Source organism: Pseudophryne corroboree, chromosome 10 (genome assembly GCF_028390025.1).
Source record: "Pseudophryne corroboree isolate aPseCor3 chromosome 10, aPseCor3.hap2, whole genome shotgun sequence".
Classification (NCBI taxonomy): Eukaryota; Metazoa; Chordata; class Amphibia; order Anura; family Myobatrachidae; genus Pseudophryne; species Pseudophryne corroboree.
This window is the reverse complement of record NC_086453.1, coordinates 286650250-286670111: the sequence shown is the minus strand read 5'-3', so window position 1 is coordinate 286670111 and position 19862 is coordinate 286650250. Positions and strand designations below refer to the sequence as shown.

Here is a 19862-nt window from a genome sequence, read left to right as displayed (position 1 = left end):
ATGTTGGGAGGTATGGTATTCAAGACTGATCGGCTCTCATTCCTGAATTGGCTGGAACCTTTTACTGACATACATTAATTCAAAATCTACACTATGATCGCCAGAATTCTCAGCCTGCACAAACTACTTGACAAGTATTTAAAACATAGATGAATAAATTTGATAACATGGGCACATTACCCATACATGCAGTATGTGTATTATGTAGCCCCAGTGGCCTAATGGATAAGGCACTGGCCTCCTAAGCCAGGGATTGTGGGTTCAAGTCCCATCTGGGGTGAATACTTTTTAATTTGCTTTCTATTAAAAAATGATGGATCCATAATGTACTATTTATATGCAAATTGACAAAGTTTACATTTAACTCCCCTTTCAGTGTGCATTGTGATGCAAGGTGTATTTTACAGATATACACCTCCCAATGCACCAGGCTAGCTCTCCAGGGTCTGGGCCAGGGCCGTTTCTAGCCAATTTGGCTCCCAGTGCGAGATTTAAAAATGCGCGCCCCCCCCCCCCCATTCACATAAGAAAAAATGCACCCCCCATAGATATAAAGAGGAAAAGTGTGCGCGCGCTCCCGGCAAGGGGCCGTGACCTCGTCAAAATGGGCGTGGCTTTGTTAAGATGGGCGTGGCCTCATCTGATCTCATCATCACGGCCACCACAGGATAAAAAAAAATGTCCTCAGTTTACACATTCCGGCAGGCAAGTGTCCCCATTTTACACAGCACAGTAGGCAAGTGTCCCCATTTTACACATTGCGGCAGGCACGTGCCCCCATTTTACACAGCACAGTAGGCAAGTGTCCCCATTTTACACATTGCGGCAGGCACGTGCCCCCATTTTACACATTGCGGCAGGAGAGTGTCCCCATTTTACACATTGCGGCAGGCACGTGTACCCATTTTACACAGTACAACAGGCAAGTGTCCCCATTTTACACATTCCGGCAGACAGGTGTCCCCATTTTACACATTCCGGCAGGCAAGTGACCCCATTTTACACATTCCGGCAGACAAGAGTCCCCATTTAACACATTCCGGCAGGCAAGCGTCCCCATTTTACACATTGCGGCAGGCACGTGCCCCCATTTTACACAGTACAACAGGCAAGTGTCTCCATTTTACACATTGCGGCAGGCACGTGCCCCCATTTTACACAGTACGGCAGACAAGTGTCCCCATTTTACACAGTACGGCAGACAAGTGTCCCCATTTTACACATTGCGGCAGGCACGTGCCCCCATTTTACACAGTACGGCAGACAAGTGTCCCCATTTTACACAGTACGGCAGACAAGTGTCCCCATTTTACACATTGCGGCAGGCACGTGCCCCCATTTTACACAGTACGGCAGACAAGTGTCCCCATTTTACACAGTACGGCAGACAAGTGTCCCCATTTTACACATTGCGGCAGGAAAGTGTCCCCATTTTACACATTGCGGCAGGAAAGTGTCCCCATTTTACACAGTACAGCAGGCAAGTGTCCCCATTTTACATATTACGGCAGGCAAGTGTCCCCATTTTACACATTGCGGCAGGCACGTGCCCCCATTTTACACAGTACGGCAGACAAGTGTCCCCATTTTACACAGTACGGCAGACAAGTGTCTCCATTTTACACATTGCGGCAGGCACGTGCCCCCATTTTACACAGTACGGCAGACAAGTGTCCCCATTTTACACAGTACGGCAGACAAGTGTCCCCATTTTACACATTGCGGCAGGAAAGTGTCCCCATTTTACACATTGCGGCAGGAAAGTGTCCCCATTTTACACAGTACAGCAGGCAAGTGTCCCCATTTTACATATTACGGCAGGCAAGTGTCCCCATTTTACACATTCCGGCAGGCAAGTGTCCCCATTTTACACATTCCGGCAGACAAGTGTCCCCACTTTACACATTCCGGCAGACAAGTGTCCCCACTTTACACATTTCGGCAGACAAGTGTCCCCACTTTACACATTCTGGCAGACAGTTGTCCCCATTTTACATAGTACGGCAGGTGGTGGTGGGGGGGAGGGAGAGGGGCTGACTTACATTTGAAGCGGTTCTTCCCGCTCTTCAGCCGCCTCTCCCTCGTCTGCGCAGTGCTGGCCAGCTTGGCTCCCCCTTCTCCCTCCACCCGAGTGCCCAGCTCGGGGGGGCGGGGTTTCGCAGAATGACACTCAGGAGGAGAGGGGGGGGGGGGTTTGAAAGTGCTCAGGAAGTGCCGCGGCGGGCGCCCCGCAAGAAACGGCACTGGTCTGGGCAATACCTGAGAAGGGATTGCCAATGCAGGCTTCTTAACAGTCACATATATAGATACAGATGTGACCACTTAAGTTCAGCCTTCCTGCACTTTAAACAGCCCTTCTAGTCACACCATGCCGTGGCATGACTCGGTAACACAAGTGTCTATTTGTGCAACTTTTTCAATTAAAATGCGCAAAATGATGCAAATAGGATGCACAATTAGCTTATGCTGATTAAACTGACATGCAGCATGCCTATATTCTGTGTGCAGCTGTATCTGCAGGCAAAATCCTATGTATGCAAATACAGTACGAACGGTTTAATCATGGTTAGCATTACTGCCTCACCGCACTGAGATCATGGGTTCGATTCCCACCATGGCCCTAACTGTGTAGAGTTTCTATATTCTCCCCGCACTTGCATATGGGTTTCTTCCCACAATCCAAAAAAATATACTGGTAGGTTAATTGGCTTCCAAGAAAATAAATCCTAGTGTGAATGTGACTGTGTATATTAGATAGGGAATATAGGGGGTAATTCTGAGTTGATCGCAGCAGCAAGTTTGTTAGCAATTGGGCAAAACCATGTGCACTGCAGGGGGGGCAGATATAACATTTGCAGAGAGAGTTAGATTTGGGTGGGTTATTTCGTTTCTGTGCAGGGTAAATACTGGCTGCTTTATTTTTACACTGCAATTTAGATTTCAGTTTGAATACACCCCACCCAAATCTAACTCTCTCTGCACATGTCACATCTGCCTCCTCTGCAGTGCACATGGGTGGTCATTCCGAGTTGTTCGATCGGTAAATTTTTTCGCATCGCAGCGATTTTCCGCTTAGTGCGCATGCGCAATGTTCACACTGCGACTGCGCCAAGTAAATTTGCTATGCAGTTAGGAATATTACTCACGGCTTTTTCTTCGTTCTGGTGATCGTAATGTGATTGACAGGAAGTGGGTGTTTCTGGGCGGAAACTGGCCGTTTTATGGGAGTGTGTGAAAAAACGCTACCGTTTCTGGGAAAAACGCGGGAGTGGCTGGAGAAACGGAGGAGTGTCTGGGCGAACGCTGGGTGTGTTTATGACGTCAAACCAGGAACGACAAGCACTGAACTAATCGCAGATGCCGAGTAAGTCTGGAGCTACTCAGAAACTGCTAAGAGGTGTGTAATCGCAATTTTGAGAATCTTTCGTTCGCAATTATAAGAAGCTAAGATTCACTCCCAGTAGGCGGCGGCTTAGCGTGTGCAATGCTGCTAAAAGCAGCTTGCGAGCGAACAACTCGGAATGAGGGCCATGGTTTTGCCCAATTGCTAACAAACTTATGCTGCAATCAACTCAGAATTAGCCCCATAGATTGTAAGCTCCACTGGGGCAGGAACAACAACAATAGCAGTGCTAACGTAGTATTGAGTAGTAAATTATCATAAGAAGGATTGAGTGATAAAATTCTTCACATTTAATAGGGTATAAAATTAAACCACATTAAAACCACATGTAAAAATTCATAACAAATAAAAATACAAAGTAAAAAATGAGGGTCAAAACTGTAGCTGCCTGTATCAGTATGATCCATTCCTATTAAAAATAAACTGGGTTGCAGATGGGTAGGACAAATGGAGACAGACTGACGGCGCAGTCTCACCAATAAAACTTTACCAAAGCCGCTAGAGGTGTAGTCCCTTTAGAGTGTCTCTTGGATTTACTCAAAACCAGCCAGGTTTGGGATCATCATTAAACCGCAGTGTCCTCCTTATATGTGAAGAGTTGGTGATGCTCCAGATATGATTAGTCACCTCACTTTTTCTGCAGATATCAAAGTCCAGTATTGGTCTGGATACAGTTCGGCAGTAGAATTTGAATAAATATTGACCCAGGTAGCCTTCTGACGCATTTCGCTGCAGTGCCTGCAGCGAAAACGCATCAGGAGGCTACCTAGGTCAATATCACTTGAAATACACTTGGATGCAGAATCTGCTTGCTCATTGGCCATTCTTGGAGCTGAGGAAGTACCTGTGTGTTCACTCATTCCCTGCACCCAATTATTTATAAGAAACTGTGTGCGATTTATTCTCTATATCTATGGGTTGGGTATGATATACCAGCGGCTGGCATGCCGGCCATCAGTATACTGTCAGCGGCATCTCATGCGCTAGTATGTCGGCAGCGTGCCGAGCGCAAAGAGTCCCTTGCGGGCTCAGTGGCTCACTGCGCTCACCACAGGTTCTATGTCTACTCTATGGGTGTCGTGGACACCCACGAGCGGAATGGAATAGCCCCTTTTAACCGGCATTGTCAGCGATTGGGATTTTGGCATAGGTATCATGACTGTCGGGATCCCAACCACCGGCAAAGTAACCACATCCCATATATATATATATATATATATATATATATATATATATATATATATATATATATATATATATATACACACGCACACACTGCTCCAAAAAATAAAGGGAACATTAAAATAACACATCCTAGATCTGAATGAATGAAATATTCTTATTAAATACTTTGTTCTTTACATAGTTGAATGTGCTGACAACAAAATCACACAGAAATTATCAATGGAAATCTAATTTATTAACCCATGGAGGTCTGGATTTGGAGTCACACTCAAAATTAAAGTAGGAAAACACACTACAGGCTGATCCAACTTTGATGTAATGTCCTTAAAACAAGTCAAAATGAGGCTCAGTAGTGTGTGTGGCCTCCACGTGCCTGTATGACCTCCCTACAATGCCTGGGCATGCTCCTGATGAGGTGGCAGATGGTCTCCTGAGGGATCTCCTCCCAGACCTGGACTAAAGCATCCGCCAACTCCTGGACAGTCTGTGGTCACCAGTCTGTTGGTGGATGGAGCGAGACATGATGTCCTAGATGTGCTCAATTGAATTCAGGTCTGGGGAACAGGCGGCCCAGTCCATAGCATCAATGCCACATGAGGTCTAGCATTGTCTTGCATACAATTGCACCAGCATATGGTCTCACAAGGGGTCTGAGGATCTTATGTCGGTACCTAATGGCAGTCAGGCTACCTCTGGCGAGCACATGGAGGGCTGTGCGGCCCCCCAAAGAAATGCTACCCCACACGATTACTGACCCACTACCAAACCGGTCATGCTGGAGGATATTGCAGGAAGCAGAACGTTCTCCTTGGTGTCTCCAGACTCTGTCACGTATGTCACATGTGCTCAGTGAGAACCTGCTTTCATCTGTGAAGAGGACAGGGCGCCAGTGGCAAATTTGCCAATCTTGGTGGGCAAATGCCAAATGTCCTGCACGGTGTTGGGCTGTAAGCACAACCCCCACCTGTGGACGTCGGGCCCTCATGGAGTCTGTTTCTGATCATTTGAGTAGACACATGCACATTTGTGGCTTTCTGGAGGTCATTTTGCAGGGCTCTGTCAGTGCTCCTCCTGTTCCTCCTAGCACAAAGGCGGAGGTAGCGGTCCTGCTGCTGGGTTGTTGTCCTCCTACGGCCTCCTCCACGTCTCCTGATGTACTGGCCTGTCCCCTTGTAGCGCCTCCATGCTCTGGACACTACGCTGACAGACACCGCAAACCTTCTTGCAACAGCTCGCATTGATGTGCCATCCTGGATGAGCTGCACTACCTGAGCCACTTGTGTGGGTTGTAGACTCCGTCTCATGCTATCACTAGAGTGAAAGCACCGGCAGCTTTCAAAAGTGACCAAAACATCAGCCAGAAAGCATAGGAGCTGAGAAGTGGTTTGTGGTCAACACCTGCAGAACAACTCCTTTATTGGGTGTGTCTTGCTAATTGCCTATAATTTTCACCTGTTGTCTATTCCATTTGCACAACAGCATGTGAATTTGATTGTCAATCAGTGTTGTTTCCTAAGTGGACAGTTTGATTTCACAGAAGTGTGATTGATATTGTGTTGTTCAAGTGTTCCCTTTATTTTTTTGAGCAGTGTGTGTGTGTGTATATACATATATAGTATTATTATATTATATAGTGATGTTTGATGTTAACAAATAGTATTCTGATGTTATGGTATTTTTCATGCATACCTTTGTTGTATATTATTATTGAATGTAATTCGCTCTGGGACACATGTTAACTGTGGGATGACAGCCCTGCTGTTTAGTTTGTATAGACTAGTCAGTTATCACGAACGGTGTATGTTATTTGGTGAAGGTTACCATGGTGATCGGGCCGAGACGTCATTTCCTGGGAGGTGGCTGCAGTGGCCGGAAGTCGGGAACAGACGTGAGGCATGGTGTTGGTGTCGGGTATATATGGTGGTGAGTACTAAGTGTTTATTATGTATACTGCTTGACAAAAGAGCTAATAAAAGCGCTGAAACGTTGCATACAAGCCTGTGTGACTGACTTTTCTTTGACCGGAGTGCCACCTTGTGTATAGCTGTGATTTGGACGCGTCCGTGCAGGACATCCGTCATGGAAGGCCACTGGTAAAGCTGAGTTGTTGTGACCCCGTGGAGTGCCGGATTTTCGGTTTTGTATATATATATATATAAATATATATATTCTAAGTAAAAAAAATACATAAAGAGAACATACAAACTACACACATATAAGTCGCTATACTTGCAAATGCGCGCAGCGAGCACAGCAATGTATGGTAACACACGCATTTACACGGACATTCCACAGAGATGGTTTCAACACTTATTTCATACAGTACATAATTATAATAATTTCTCTAACGTCCTAGTGGATGCTGGGGACTCCGTCAGGACCATGGGGAATAGCGGCTCCGCAGGAGACAGGGCACAAAAGCAAGCTTTTAGGATCACATGGTGTGTACTGGCTCCTCCCCCTATGACCCTCCTCCAAGCCTCTGTTAGGTTTTTGTGCCCGGCCGAGAAGGGTGCAATCTAGGTGGCTCTCTTAAAGAGTTGCTTAGAAAAAGTTTTTAGGTTCTTTATTTTCAGTGAGTCCTGCTGGCAACAGGCTCACTGCATCGAGGGACTTAGGGGAGAGATTTTCAACTCACCTGCGTGCAGGATGGATTGGATTCTTAGGCTACTGGACATAGCTCCAGAGGGAGTCGGAACACAGGGCTCGCCCTGGGGTTCGTCCCGGAGCCGCGCCGCCGACCCCCCTTGCAGATGCTGAAGATGAAGAGGTCCGGAACCAGGCGGCAGAAGACTCTCAGTCTTCATCAGGTAGCGCACAGCACTGCAGCTGTGCGCCATTGTTGTCAGCACACTTCACACAGCGGTCACGGAGGGTGCAGGGCGCTGGGGGGGGGCGCCCTGGGCAGCAATGTATAATACCTGTATGGCGAAAAATACATCACATATAGCCCTTGAGGCTATATGGATGTATTTAACCCCTGCCAGATATCTAAAACTCCGGAGAAGAAGCCCGCCGAAAAGGGGGCGGGGCCTATTCTCCTCAGCACACAGCGCCATTTTCCCTCACAGAAAGGCTGGTGGGAAGGCTCCCATGCTCTCCCCTGCACTGCACTACAGAAACAGGGTTACAACAGAGAGGGGGGGCACTGATTTGGCGATATGTATATATATTAAAATGCTATAAGGGAGGAACACTTATATAAAGGTTGTCCCTGGATAATTATAGCGTTTTGGTGTGTGCTGGCAAACTCTCCCTCTGTCTCCCCAAAGGGCTAGTGGGTCCTGTCCTCTATCAGAGCATTCCCTATGTGTGTGCTGTATGTCGGTACGTGTGTGTCGACATGTATGAGGAAAATATTGGTGAGGAGGCGGAGCAAATTGCCTGTAATGGTGATGTCACTCTCTAGGGAGTCGACACCGGAATGGATGGCTTATTTATGGAATTACGTGACAATGTCAACACGCTGCAAGCCGGTTGACGACATGAGAGGGCCGGCGAACAAATTAGTATCTGTCCAGGCGTCTCAAACACCGTCAGGGGCTGTAAAATGCCCATTTACCTCAGTCGGTCGACACAGACCCAGACACGGACACTGATTTCAGTGTCGACGGTGAAGAAACAAACGTATTTTCTTTTAGGGCCACACGTTAAGGGCAATGAAGGAGGTGTTACATATTTCTGATACTCCAAGTACCGCAAAAAAGGGTATTATGTGTGAGGTGAAAAAACTACCTGTAGTTTTTCCTGAATCAGATAAATTAAATGAAGTGTGTGATGATGCGTGGGTTTCCCCCGATAGAAAATTATTGGCGGTATACCCTTTCCCGCCAGAAGTTAAGGCGCGGTGGGAAACACCCCTCAGGGTGGATAAGGCGCTCACACGCTTATCAGAACAAGTGGCGGTACCATCTACGGATAGGGCCGTACTTAAGGAGCCAGCTGATAGGAGGCTGAAAAATATCCTAAAAAGTATACACACACATGCTGGTGTTATACTGCGACCAGCGATCGCCTCAGCCTGGATGTGCAGAGCTGAGGTGGCTTGGTCGGATTCCCTGACTAAAAATATTGATACCTTTGACAGGGACAGTATTTTATTGACTATAGAGCATTTAAAGGATGCATTTCTATATATGCGAGATGCGCAGAGGGATATTTGCACTCTGGCATCAAGAGTAAATGCGATGTCCATATCTGCAAGAAGATGTTTATGGACACGACAGTGGTCAGGTGATGCAGATTCCAAACGGCACAAAGATGTATTGCCGTATAAAGGGGAGGAGTTATTTGGGGTCGGTCCATGGGACCTGGTGGCCAGGGCAACTGCTGGAAAATCCACCGTTTTTTACCCTAAGTCACATCTCTGCAGAAAAAGACACCGTCTTTTCAGCCTCAGTCCTTTCGTCCCTATAAGAGTCATATCTGCCCAGGGATAGAGGAAAGGGAAGAAGACTGCAGCAGGCAGCCCATTCCCAGGAACAGAAGCCCTCCACCGCTTCTACCAAGTTCTCAGCATGACGCTGGGACCGTACAGGACCCCTGGATCCTACAAGTAGTATCCAAGGGGTACAGATTGGAATGTCGAGAGGTTTCCCCCCTCGCAGGTTCCTGTAGTCTGCTGTACCAATGTCTCCCTCCGACAGGGAGGCAGTATTGAAAACAATTCACAAGCTGTATTCCCAGCAGGTGATAATAAAATTACCCCTCCGACAACAAGGAAAGGGGTATTACTCCACACTATATGGTGGTACTGAAGGCTAGGTGAGACCTATTCTAAATCTGGAAAATTTGAACACTTACAAGGGTTCAAATCCAGATGGAGTCACTCAGAGCAGTGATAGCAAAGAACAAGGGGACTATATGGTGTCCCGGGACATCAGGGATGCTTACCTCCATGTCCCAAAATTTGCCTTTTCTCACCAAGGGTACCTCAGGTTCGTGGTACAGAACTGTCACTATCAGTTTCAAGACGATGCCGTTGGATTGTCCAAGGCACCCCGGGTCCTTACCAAGGTAATGACCGAAAGGAGGATTCGTCTTCAAAGAAAATGGACGACCTCCTGATAAGAACAAGGTCCAGAGAACAGTTGGAGGTCGGAGTAGCACTATCTCAAGTAGTTCTACGACAGCACGGGTGGATTCTAAATATTCCAAAACCGCAGTTGTTCCGACGACACGTCTGCTGGTCCTAGGGATGATTCTGGACACAGTCCAGGAAAAGGTGTTTCTCCCAGAGGAGAAAGCCAGGGAGTTATCCGAGCTAATCGGGATCCTCCTAAAACCAGGAAAAGTGTCAGTGCATCATTGCACAAGAGTCCTGGTAAAAATGGTGGCTTATTACGAAGCGCTTCCATTCGGCAGATTTCACGCAAGAACTCTTCAGTGGGATCTGCTGGACAAATGGTCCGGATCGCATCTTCAGATGCATCAGCGGATAACCCTATATCCAAGGACAAGGGTGTCTCTCCTGTGGTGATTACAGAGTGCTCATCTTCTAGAGGGCCGCAGATTCGGCATTCAGGATTGGATGCTGGTGACCACGGAGGCCAGCCTGAGAGGCTGGGGAGCAGTCACACAAGGAGTGTGATCAAGTCTGGAGAATTCTCTCCACATAAATATACTGGAGCTAAGAGCAAATTTATAATGCTCTAAGCTTAGCAAGACCTCTGCTTCAAGGTCAGCTGGTATTGATCCAGTGGGATAACATCACGGCAGTCGCCCACGTAAACAGAAAGGGCGGCACAAGAAGCAGGAGGGCAGTGGCAAAACTGCAAGGATTTTTCGCTAGGCGGAAAATCATGTGATAGCACTGTCAGCAGTGTTCACTCCGGGAGTGGACGACTGGGAAGCAGACTTCCTCAGCAGGCACGACCTCCACCCGGGAGAGTGGGAACTTCATCGGGAAGTTTTCCGCATGATTGTGAACCGTTGGGAAAGACCAAAGGTGGACATGATGGCGTCCCGCCCGAACAAAAAATGGGACAGGTATTGCGCCAGGTCACGAGACCTTCAGGCGATAGCTGTGGACGTCCTGGTAACACCGTGGGTGTAACAGTCGGTGTATGTGTTCCCTCCTCTGCTTCTCATAACCAAGGTATTGAGAATTATAAGACATAGAGGAGTAAGAACTATACTCGTGGCTCCGGATTGGCCAAGAGGGACTTGGTAACCGGAACTTCAAGAGATGCTCACAGAGGACTAATGGCCTCGGGAGCTAAGAAGGGATTTGCTTTCAGCAAGTACCATGTCTGTTCCAAGAGGAACCGTGGCATCGGCCTTTAAGAAAGGACCTGCTCCAGCAGGGACCTTGTCTGTTCCAAGACTTACCGCGACTGCGTTTGACGGCATGGCGGTTTGAACGCCGGATCCTAAGGGAAAAGGCATTCCGGAAGAGGTCATACCTACCCTGGTCAAAGCCAGGAAGGAGGTGACCGCACAACGTTATCACCACATGTGGTGAAAATATGTTGCGTGGGTGAGGCCAGGAAGGCCCCACGAAAAAATTTCAACTAGGTCGTTTTCTGCACTTCCTGCAAACAGGAGTGTCTATGAGCCTCGAAATTGGGGTCCATTAAGGTTCAAGTTTCGGCCCTATAGATTTTCTTCCAGAAATAATTGGCTTCATTTCCTGAAGTCCAGACGTTTGTCAAGGGAGTATTGCATATACAGCCCTTGTGTGCCTCCAGTGGCACCGTGGGATCTCAACGTAGTGTTGGGATTCCTCAAATCATATTGGTTTGAACCATTCAAATCTGTGGATTTGAAATATCTCACATGGAAAGTGACCATGCTGTTGGCCCTGGCCTGGGCCAGGCGATTGTTAAAATTGGCGGCTTTGTCTTACAAAAGCCCATATTTGATTTTCCATTCGGACAGGGCAGAACTGCGGACCCGTCCCCAGTTTCTTCCTAAGGTGGTGTCAGCGTTTCGCCTGAAACAACCTATTGTGGTGCCTGCGGCTACTAGGGACTTGGAGGACTCCAAGTTGCTAGACGTTGTCAGGGCCCTGAAAATATATATATATATAATTCCAGGACGGCTGGAGTCAGAAAGTCTGACTTGCTGTTTATATTGTAGGCACCCAAAAAGCTGGGTGCTCCTGCTTCTAAGCAGACTATTGCTCGTTGGATTTGTAGTACAATTCAGCTTGCACATTCTGTGGCAGGCCTGCCACAGCCAAAATCTGTAAATGCCCATTCCACAAGGAAGGTGGGCTCATCTTGGGCGGCTGCCCGAGGGGTCTCGGCTTTACAACTTTGCCAAGCAGCTACTTGGTCAGGGGCAAACACGTTTGCTAAATTCTACAAATTTGATACCCTGGCTGAGGAGGACCTGGAGTTCTCTCATTCGGTGCTGCAGAGTCATCCGCACTCTCCCGCCCGTTTGGGAGCTTTGGTATAATCCCCATGGTCCTGACGGAGTCTCCAGCATCCACTAGGACGTTAGAGAAAATAAGATTTTACTTACCGATAAATCTATTTCTCATAGTCCGTAGTGGATGCTGGGCGCCCATCCCAAGTGCGGATTGTCTGCATTACTTGTACATAGTTATTGTTACAAAAAATCGGGTTATTATTGTTGTGAGCCATCTTTTTTAGAGGCTACTTCATTGTTATCATACTGTTAACTGGGTTCAAATCACAAGTTGTACGGTGTGATTGGTGTGGCTGGTATGAGTCTTACCCGGGATTCAAGATCCTTCCTTATTGTGTACGCTCGTCCGGGCACAGTACCTAACTGAGGCTTGGAGGAGGGTCATAGGGGGAGAAGCCAGTACACACCATGTGATCCTAAAAGCTTGCTTTTGTGCCCAGTCTCCTGCGGAGCCGCTATTCCCCATGGTCCTGACGGAGTCCCCAGCATCCACTACGGACTATGAGAAATAGATTTATCGGTAAGTAAAATCTTATTATCAAGCGCCAGACATGATGATAATTTAAAATTATCTAATGAAGTAATGTCATGAATGTGTATTATTTGAACGAAAAAAGATAGACCTGTCGTGTTTACTGTTAAAACGACCAGATTGATGTGTAGATTCATTTGATGCTTGTTGTGAAGTTGTGGGACATTGCAGCGGATAATTATGATTAAATGTATAAAAGCTAAAATCACTCTTATTAGGACAGTGGACAGGAAACTCAGGCCAACCCTTTGGATGTCTTCAAGGCTGAACCTGATTACCATATACAAAGGGACTGGTGAATCATCTTGAACCCCTCCCCCAGAAACTAGATAACACATTGATCACACAGGAGCTCAGTGGCTTTTTGGTCTCAGAGGATGATGGACTTGCTGGCAGATCAGTTCCAGTTTTGGTCTCAGAGGAAGATGGAGTCCCAGCATTACTTTACAGAGAGAGAGAGTGATATGGAAAGATGAATTTATATAACTTAAGGATAATGGTATTGTATGCTGGCATGTAACTGTATGTTTTATCTGCTTACTGTGTGAGTGTAACCATGTAACTATAGGTATACTGTACTTTGTAATATATTGAATCCATATCCTTTTAATAACAAATATATACATCAATGAGCTTTGGAACTCAGATAATGTGTGTGTGTATTGTTTTCTCTTATGGGATGCAGTGTTTTGCGATGTATAGCACACATTCATGGGATATGGTAATAAGAGGTGCAGGCGTTTACAATATATTTATAGCGGGCATTTTCAATATTTGTGAGAAAGCAATTTGGCATTCACAGATGAGGGCTCTTATGGGATATCAGGGTCTTAATGATGCACTGTACATTACAAACGCGGCTGTAATTGACCGGCTCCGATGGACGCATTGCAAAGCTGATGAAAATAACATCCACGTTGATGTATTGTTGTGTTATCAGTAAGCCAATGATATGAAATTTCAAGGGACAATGCGTTTCTCATAATATTTAAGATGCTAATGTATTTTTATAGTTGCAAAACAAGGTTCAAATAAGTCATATTGTGTTTGATTCAGATTGGATTGTTTATCTGTTAAGTAGGTTTAAAAGTGGCTGCATAGCCTTAATATAGTTTTTTTTTTTTTTTACTCAGGCCTAAAATAACTTCTGGTGCTTGTATGGTGTGTGATTTCTTGGTGACAAAAGAAGCCGCATGGTCTGTCCTCCATTTTGGACTAACCACATGGCCTGTCCACCATTTTGTGTAACCCTCATAGATGTGGAAGGGGGAGGAGCAGCGGCCATTTTGGGAAGGTCATTTTCTAAATGGCTGATTTTCAGTCTGCTCAGAATAATCAGCTTTCCTTGGTCACATCAAACACCATTTCTGAGTTACCAATGCATTTATTTAACCCGTGTCATAGTCAATTATAAATAGTTTCAGCTGGGCCTAGTGAGAGTTAATAGATGAATACTTGATGTAAGAATTACACATAGATATAAACAAAGTTTTTTTCTTTTTCCTCCAGGATTTAGATAAATCTGCTTGCTAGTTTAGGTTAGCCATTGAAATGTTAATTAACCTTTGTAACTGCTTTTTCTTAGCAGTGGAAAACCACTTTTACAGGCAGGGCAATAGCACATAGCTTTGATATGTAAATAAGAAGCACTGAATGCGTAAATGAGTCTCATAGGAGACCAGTGAATGGTACATATATATAATATTATTATTATTATGTGTATATTTATATCAGTGTATGTTCTGCAAGATAGCTATCCAATCTGCATCATATCATTTAAATTATTGATTATTGCTAGAGTCATTTTAGATCTGTGTGAAATAGGATACATTTGTTGCTATATACTTAAAACTAAAATAAATGTTTAAGGAAGTAAGTGTAAAGCACAAACGCAGTCTGGCCTGGTTGTAAAGGTTTATACAGAAAAAAAACTGTGTGTTGTGTTAAGTGAGCGATTATAATTAGTATTGCTCACATTTATAGAAGCTGTGTGATTTGTTTTATTGCGGACGCAGGGTTTTGTACACGTGTCTCGGACAAAGTACAGGACTGCACATGCAGCGTAAGAGACACGCACGGTCGCGTGTGTACGCAAAGTGCGTAAGAGTTGGGCGCTAAGTACAAATTACACAATAGTGTCGTTTAGTTCAAAGGTGGGATAGTAGATATTTAATACAATAGCACATAACTCAGATTTCACAAGCAGGTTACTCTAAATTTAGTTTAAAAAAACTGCATTGCCTCAGGGGTAAAGCTGCCTATCTGAATGAAAATAATTTTCTGTACAGAAAAACCAAAGTGTATTTGAGTGAGTAAAAGCGTACAGAGTGGAACTGAACCCAGAAACTGAAGTGGTCTGAAGTGGTAACACCGGGTTAGTAGAGGCCCGGCGGCGTAGGGTTCGCTACCTTGCGTGATTAGGACTGATGTGGTCTGAAGTGGTCTTAGTGATCCCATACAACTAAGTGCTGAAGTGGTCTAGGCTAAGTGGTCTACAGCAATTGAAGGGCATATAGATAACTAGTACCTATAGGCTGTGCTATTGCATCGCATGTCCGTGTGTTCTGCACAGCACAACGTGATACCATTGTGTCATATGCGCTGTGGGAGAGCATACGCAGATGTGATTGCATAGACAAAAGGGGTTTTTCTTTGACAACATCGGGAAATCTCCCTGGTGGGCTTCACTGGAAAGGGTGAAGGATAGTTATCTAATTTCTCTGTTTTTCACCCTGCAAACAATTCCAGTTGAAAGATACCGAAAAGGAATTTTTCGCTGCCTCTCTCAGGAAAATATTCCAAACAGAACTTCCACCGAAAGAAATTACGGTGTTGTAAGGTCTGATAGGAGCCCTAAGTTGGGTACACTGCCTTCGCTATCAACAGTGTATGGTAGTACGGGCCAACGTGGGCGAGAGTGGATGGAAGCGCTCAGAGAACTTTCACCGTCGCCTTATATTGAGTATTTTGGGAATTTGTGGGAATAGCCGAGAAAGCAAGTCCCACAAATTATGGGAGCCAGTTGCTCAACTAAGGGACATATGGTAGCCAGGGTTCAGGCAGAAGAGTTGGGATCGAGAAGGTCAGACTTAAAAAGGAAAAAGTATTATGTGTGGGAAATATGGTCCACACGCTGAAGACTTTTTGTCTGAAGGGGAATGTATGACTGACAAAGATAGGGTACCATTCCCTAAGGTGAGCAGCTTTGAACCAGAGGTATAGCAGAACTTAAGGATAAGAATATGTCTGATAAAATCCCGAAAACAAAGGGTCAGACATACAAAGTGTTTAAACCTGTGGCAGCAAGAGGGGTTGGTGAGTTTCATCCTAAGGTATTGCAGGTGGTATGTTTAACCAAAGTCATATAAGACAAGAATGGAAATATAAGTACTGTTTGAACTTGTAGCAACAATAAATAAATAAATAAGTAGGAAGGAAAAAAAAAAAGAGAATGCAAGTACACCGCCATATGTAGATGTTGAAGCAGTTACGGCCAACATACAAACTATAGGAAATAATAAAAATATGAAAAATGTGACTAACCTATATATGTACTAATGAATGTTGAAGTTTTATTTAGGAGGAGAAGGTGACCTGATCGTTTTCAGCCATTTCTCATGCACCCAAAGGAGTATCCAACCGGTAAAAGAAGAGCAGTAGCCTGTGGGGGAAGTAGCTGAGACCAGTGGAACAGGTAAGTATGGTATCATTCGTGTACATATATAGTAAAACCCCAAAAAATAAAAATAAAATAAATCAAGAAAGTAACGTCAGAAATGGAGAAAACCCTGTCCGCACATTAGTATTTGCCAGTAGGAAAGCGGACAGAGACAAGGTAACCCCCGGGTATTTCTTTCAGTTACCATATAAGAAGTATTCATTCCTAGTAATGCCCCTAGTAAAGATGAGCTTGGAAATGTTTGTTGGACCATGTACAGACCCTTAATACGGGATGAGAAGGATTGAATGAAATACTTCGCATGACCTAGAAGCTTGTTAAACTTTTTTTGTTTTTGTCTTTTGCAGTAATAGAAAACTCTCCATCTGGATAAGATCACTGGTAAACACTAATTCGGCAAATGGGAGGTGGCTGTCTCTGTGCAAATGGACGGGCTCAATAAGGCATTGAGTGTCAGGGTGCAGACTTCTTTGCAAAATTGGAAAGGGGTCACAGTAGCTAATCTTAGATAGTGTGCTATTGAACATCACAAGAATAGTGCTAGGCGCAGAGAACAACAGGTGGAGAGGTTGAGGAAGGTAAGTATACTGGCACATACAGGAAAAACCCATCAGTCCAAACCTCAGATCCCTAATGGTCAATAATATGTTACACTTGTAGGAAGGAAGGGCATTTTGCCAGAGATTGTAGGAGTAATAGGACACATAGTTAATATAGATCCCCTAGACAGAAAACACAAGCCACATAATTAAACACATAGATGGGACCAAGGGACATATAGTAAGGAATCATAAGCCATATAGAAAACACAGATTCGGCTAATGGGAAGAACAAAATAAATGCAACATTACCCTTTGACAAAACTTGAAGACTAATGTTACATTTCACTGTTCTAGGTGCATGTCCATCACAGGTAGAGGAAATTATCTCACAGATACCGGGTTCCCTATGAACTTAGGATGGACAGGACACTGGATTGATGGCTGGGATAGTCCCAGTAGACACACAGAATTTTTTTTTTTAGGGGTATAGACCAAGTAGAGAACAGTGGCGTGCAGTGAGGTCAGTGGCTGGTGAGGCACTGCAGCCATAATCTCTGTGGAGTCTTGCTGATGTCATCTACCACCACCGTGTCAATGCCCACTACTGCCGCCACTAATGGGTGCCAACCCTGCCAATGGCCTACAAAATCGCCGCCATCAACTGCCTGAACCCCAGCCGCTAACCTGCATCTCAGTCTGATGCTGCCAGTGCCTGCAGCCTTCCTGCTCATCAAACTTGTGATGAGCAGGCGGATAATACATTGTCAATTTTTATAAATTTATGGGAGACAGAGAGGTGGAATATGGGGAGATGGGAGAGAGAGTTGAAATATGGAGACAGGAGGAATACGGATAGACAAGAGTGTAGGAATAGGGTGAGATGACAGAGAGAGATAGAGGAATAGGGTGAGAAGGAAGAGAGATGGAATAGGGAGCAGAAGGAAGATAGAGAAGGAATAGAGGGAGATGGGAGAGGAGGAATAGAGGGAGATGGTAGAGGAGGAATAGAGGAGATGGCAAAGAGAGTAGAGAAATAGGGGTATACGAGAAAGAGGAGTAGCGAGGAAATAGGAGAGAGAAATAGAGGGAGATGGCAGAGAGAGAGAGGAGGAATAGGGAGCGACTAGAGAGACAGGGAGGAGGAGCAGGCGGGCAGACTGGGAGTAGTAGTGGTGGAGGGCAGGGGGCAGGATTGGAGTAATGTTAGTGCAGAATAGGGGGACAGGCATGGAGTAATAGAAGGGGGGGCAGGATGGGAGTAGTGGTGGGAGAAAGTGGGCAGTATGGGATCTCACCTCCTCTTATGCAGCTCCCGGGTCCCAGCCACCGTTGCTCCTTCTATGCAGCTCACACAGGACGGACAGACAGCCTCAGTAGAAGTTATGGGTTCCGCTCCTCTGGTGTTCTCTGCGTAGTCCAGGGGAGCATGGGCATGGCCTACGATAGGGTTGGGGGTGGGGCAGGGACGCACCTCCGCACCAGGTGTACATAAGGCTCTTCGTTTTCTGGCTGCCCGCAGCAGTGCCCTCCTCATCACTGGAGCTGTCTGTCCCAGTTCTCTTCATGACTAGGGGCAAATGCAGGATTTTTAGGGGGGGGTTCCAGATATGATAGAAATAGAAGAGAGTGCACATATATGGAAACCTCCAACCCACTGTGCGCACGTGTGTGTGTGTGTGTGTGTGTGTGTGTGTGTGTGTGTGTGTGTGTGTGTGTGCGTGTGTGTTAGATATATAAACACAGAGCCAAGGAGTCATGGGGAGGGAGAGACAGACAGACATGGGGAGATAGGGGGACATGGGGGGGAGGGAGAAAGAGGGAGTGAGACACAGACATATTGAGAGAGAGAGAGAGACATACATACTGAGAGACAGTTCATGAAAGAGTAACTTGGGTGGGAGAAAGGACAGGGACAAAGAGACACAAACATGGAAAGAGAAATGGACATGGGGAGAGAGACAGACATGAGGAGGGATAGAGACACACATGAAAAGAAACAGACACAGGGAACGAGAGACAGATATGGGGAGACAGACAGACACAGGGAGGGATAAGACATGGAGAAAGAGACAGACATGGGGAGGCAGAGATACGGGGAGAGAGAGTGAGACACACAGACATGGGGAGGGAGCAGACATGGAGAGAGAGACCAAAAGACACAGGGAGAGAGATACAGAGACGTGGAGGCAGACACAGGGAGAGAAAGACAGACAGACGGAGAGAGAGACGGACAGAGAGAGAGAGAGAAAAAAAAAGAGAGGAGTGACATGGGGAGGGAGGAGATATGGAGAGACAGACACAGTGACCAACAGAGACAGACATGGGGAGGTAGAGATACAGAAAGAGAGACACACACACACACACACACACACACACACACACACACACACACACACACACACACACACACACAGACATTGGGAGGTAGGAGGAGACATGGAAAGAGATACAGACACAAGGAGAGAGAGACAGACAGACATGGGGAGAAAGAGACAGGGAGAGACAGACACAGGGAGGGAGAGAGAGACTGAGAAAAATGATATGTTAACCCAGTGGTTCTCAAACTCGGGTCCTCAGGACCCCACACGGTTCACGTTTTCCATGTCACCCAGCAGCTGCACTGTGTGTCACCAACTGTCACATTTTAAAAATCTACAGGTGACCTGGAAAACATGAACCGTGTGGGGTCCTGAGGACCGAGTATGAGAACCTGTGCCCCTATTCCAGGTGCTACAAGGGCAGCGTTTCCATAGCAGCTGTTAATACGTAGAGGTTAGTTACGTCCTGAAACAAAATACATGATGAAACAGCGCTAAACAGAATAATATAATATAAAAGAGATGGCATGGTTAATATATTAAAACACTTTCATATGGCAAATATCCTATGTAGATCACAGAAATAATAAAGTGACAATCAGCTTGCAATTAGCATTAAAATCACCTATGTTTAAAAAGTGCATAAAGTAATATGTAACAGTTTATGCCCCCCCCTGTTCCAATAATATAGAATACATTTCAGTATACCTGTTCCTAGTATAGTCCCTGGGGGGTGATAGGCAGTCTCTTGATGAGCACAAAATCAGCAGCATTGAATAGTTACCGCAGTTGACGGTAGCGTCACAAAGGAACAAGGTCGCATTCT

At 45.7% G+C, this 19862-nt stretch overlaps 1 non-coding gene across 1 annotated transcript; it reads left to right on the top strand.

The window, feature by feature from the left end:
• The first annotated feature begins 207 nt into the window (after positions 1-207).
• On the top strand, positions 208-280 carry TRNAR-CCU (transfer RNA arginine (anticodon CCU)). The gene has a single exon. It is a non-coding gene; the product is annotated as a tRNA-Arg (tRNA).
• The last annotated feature ends 19582 nt before the right edge of the window (positions 281-19862 follow it).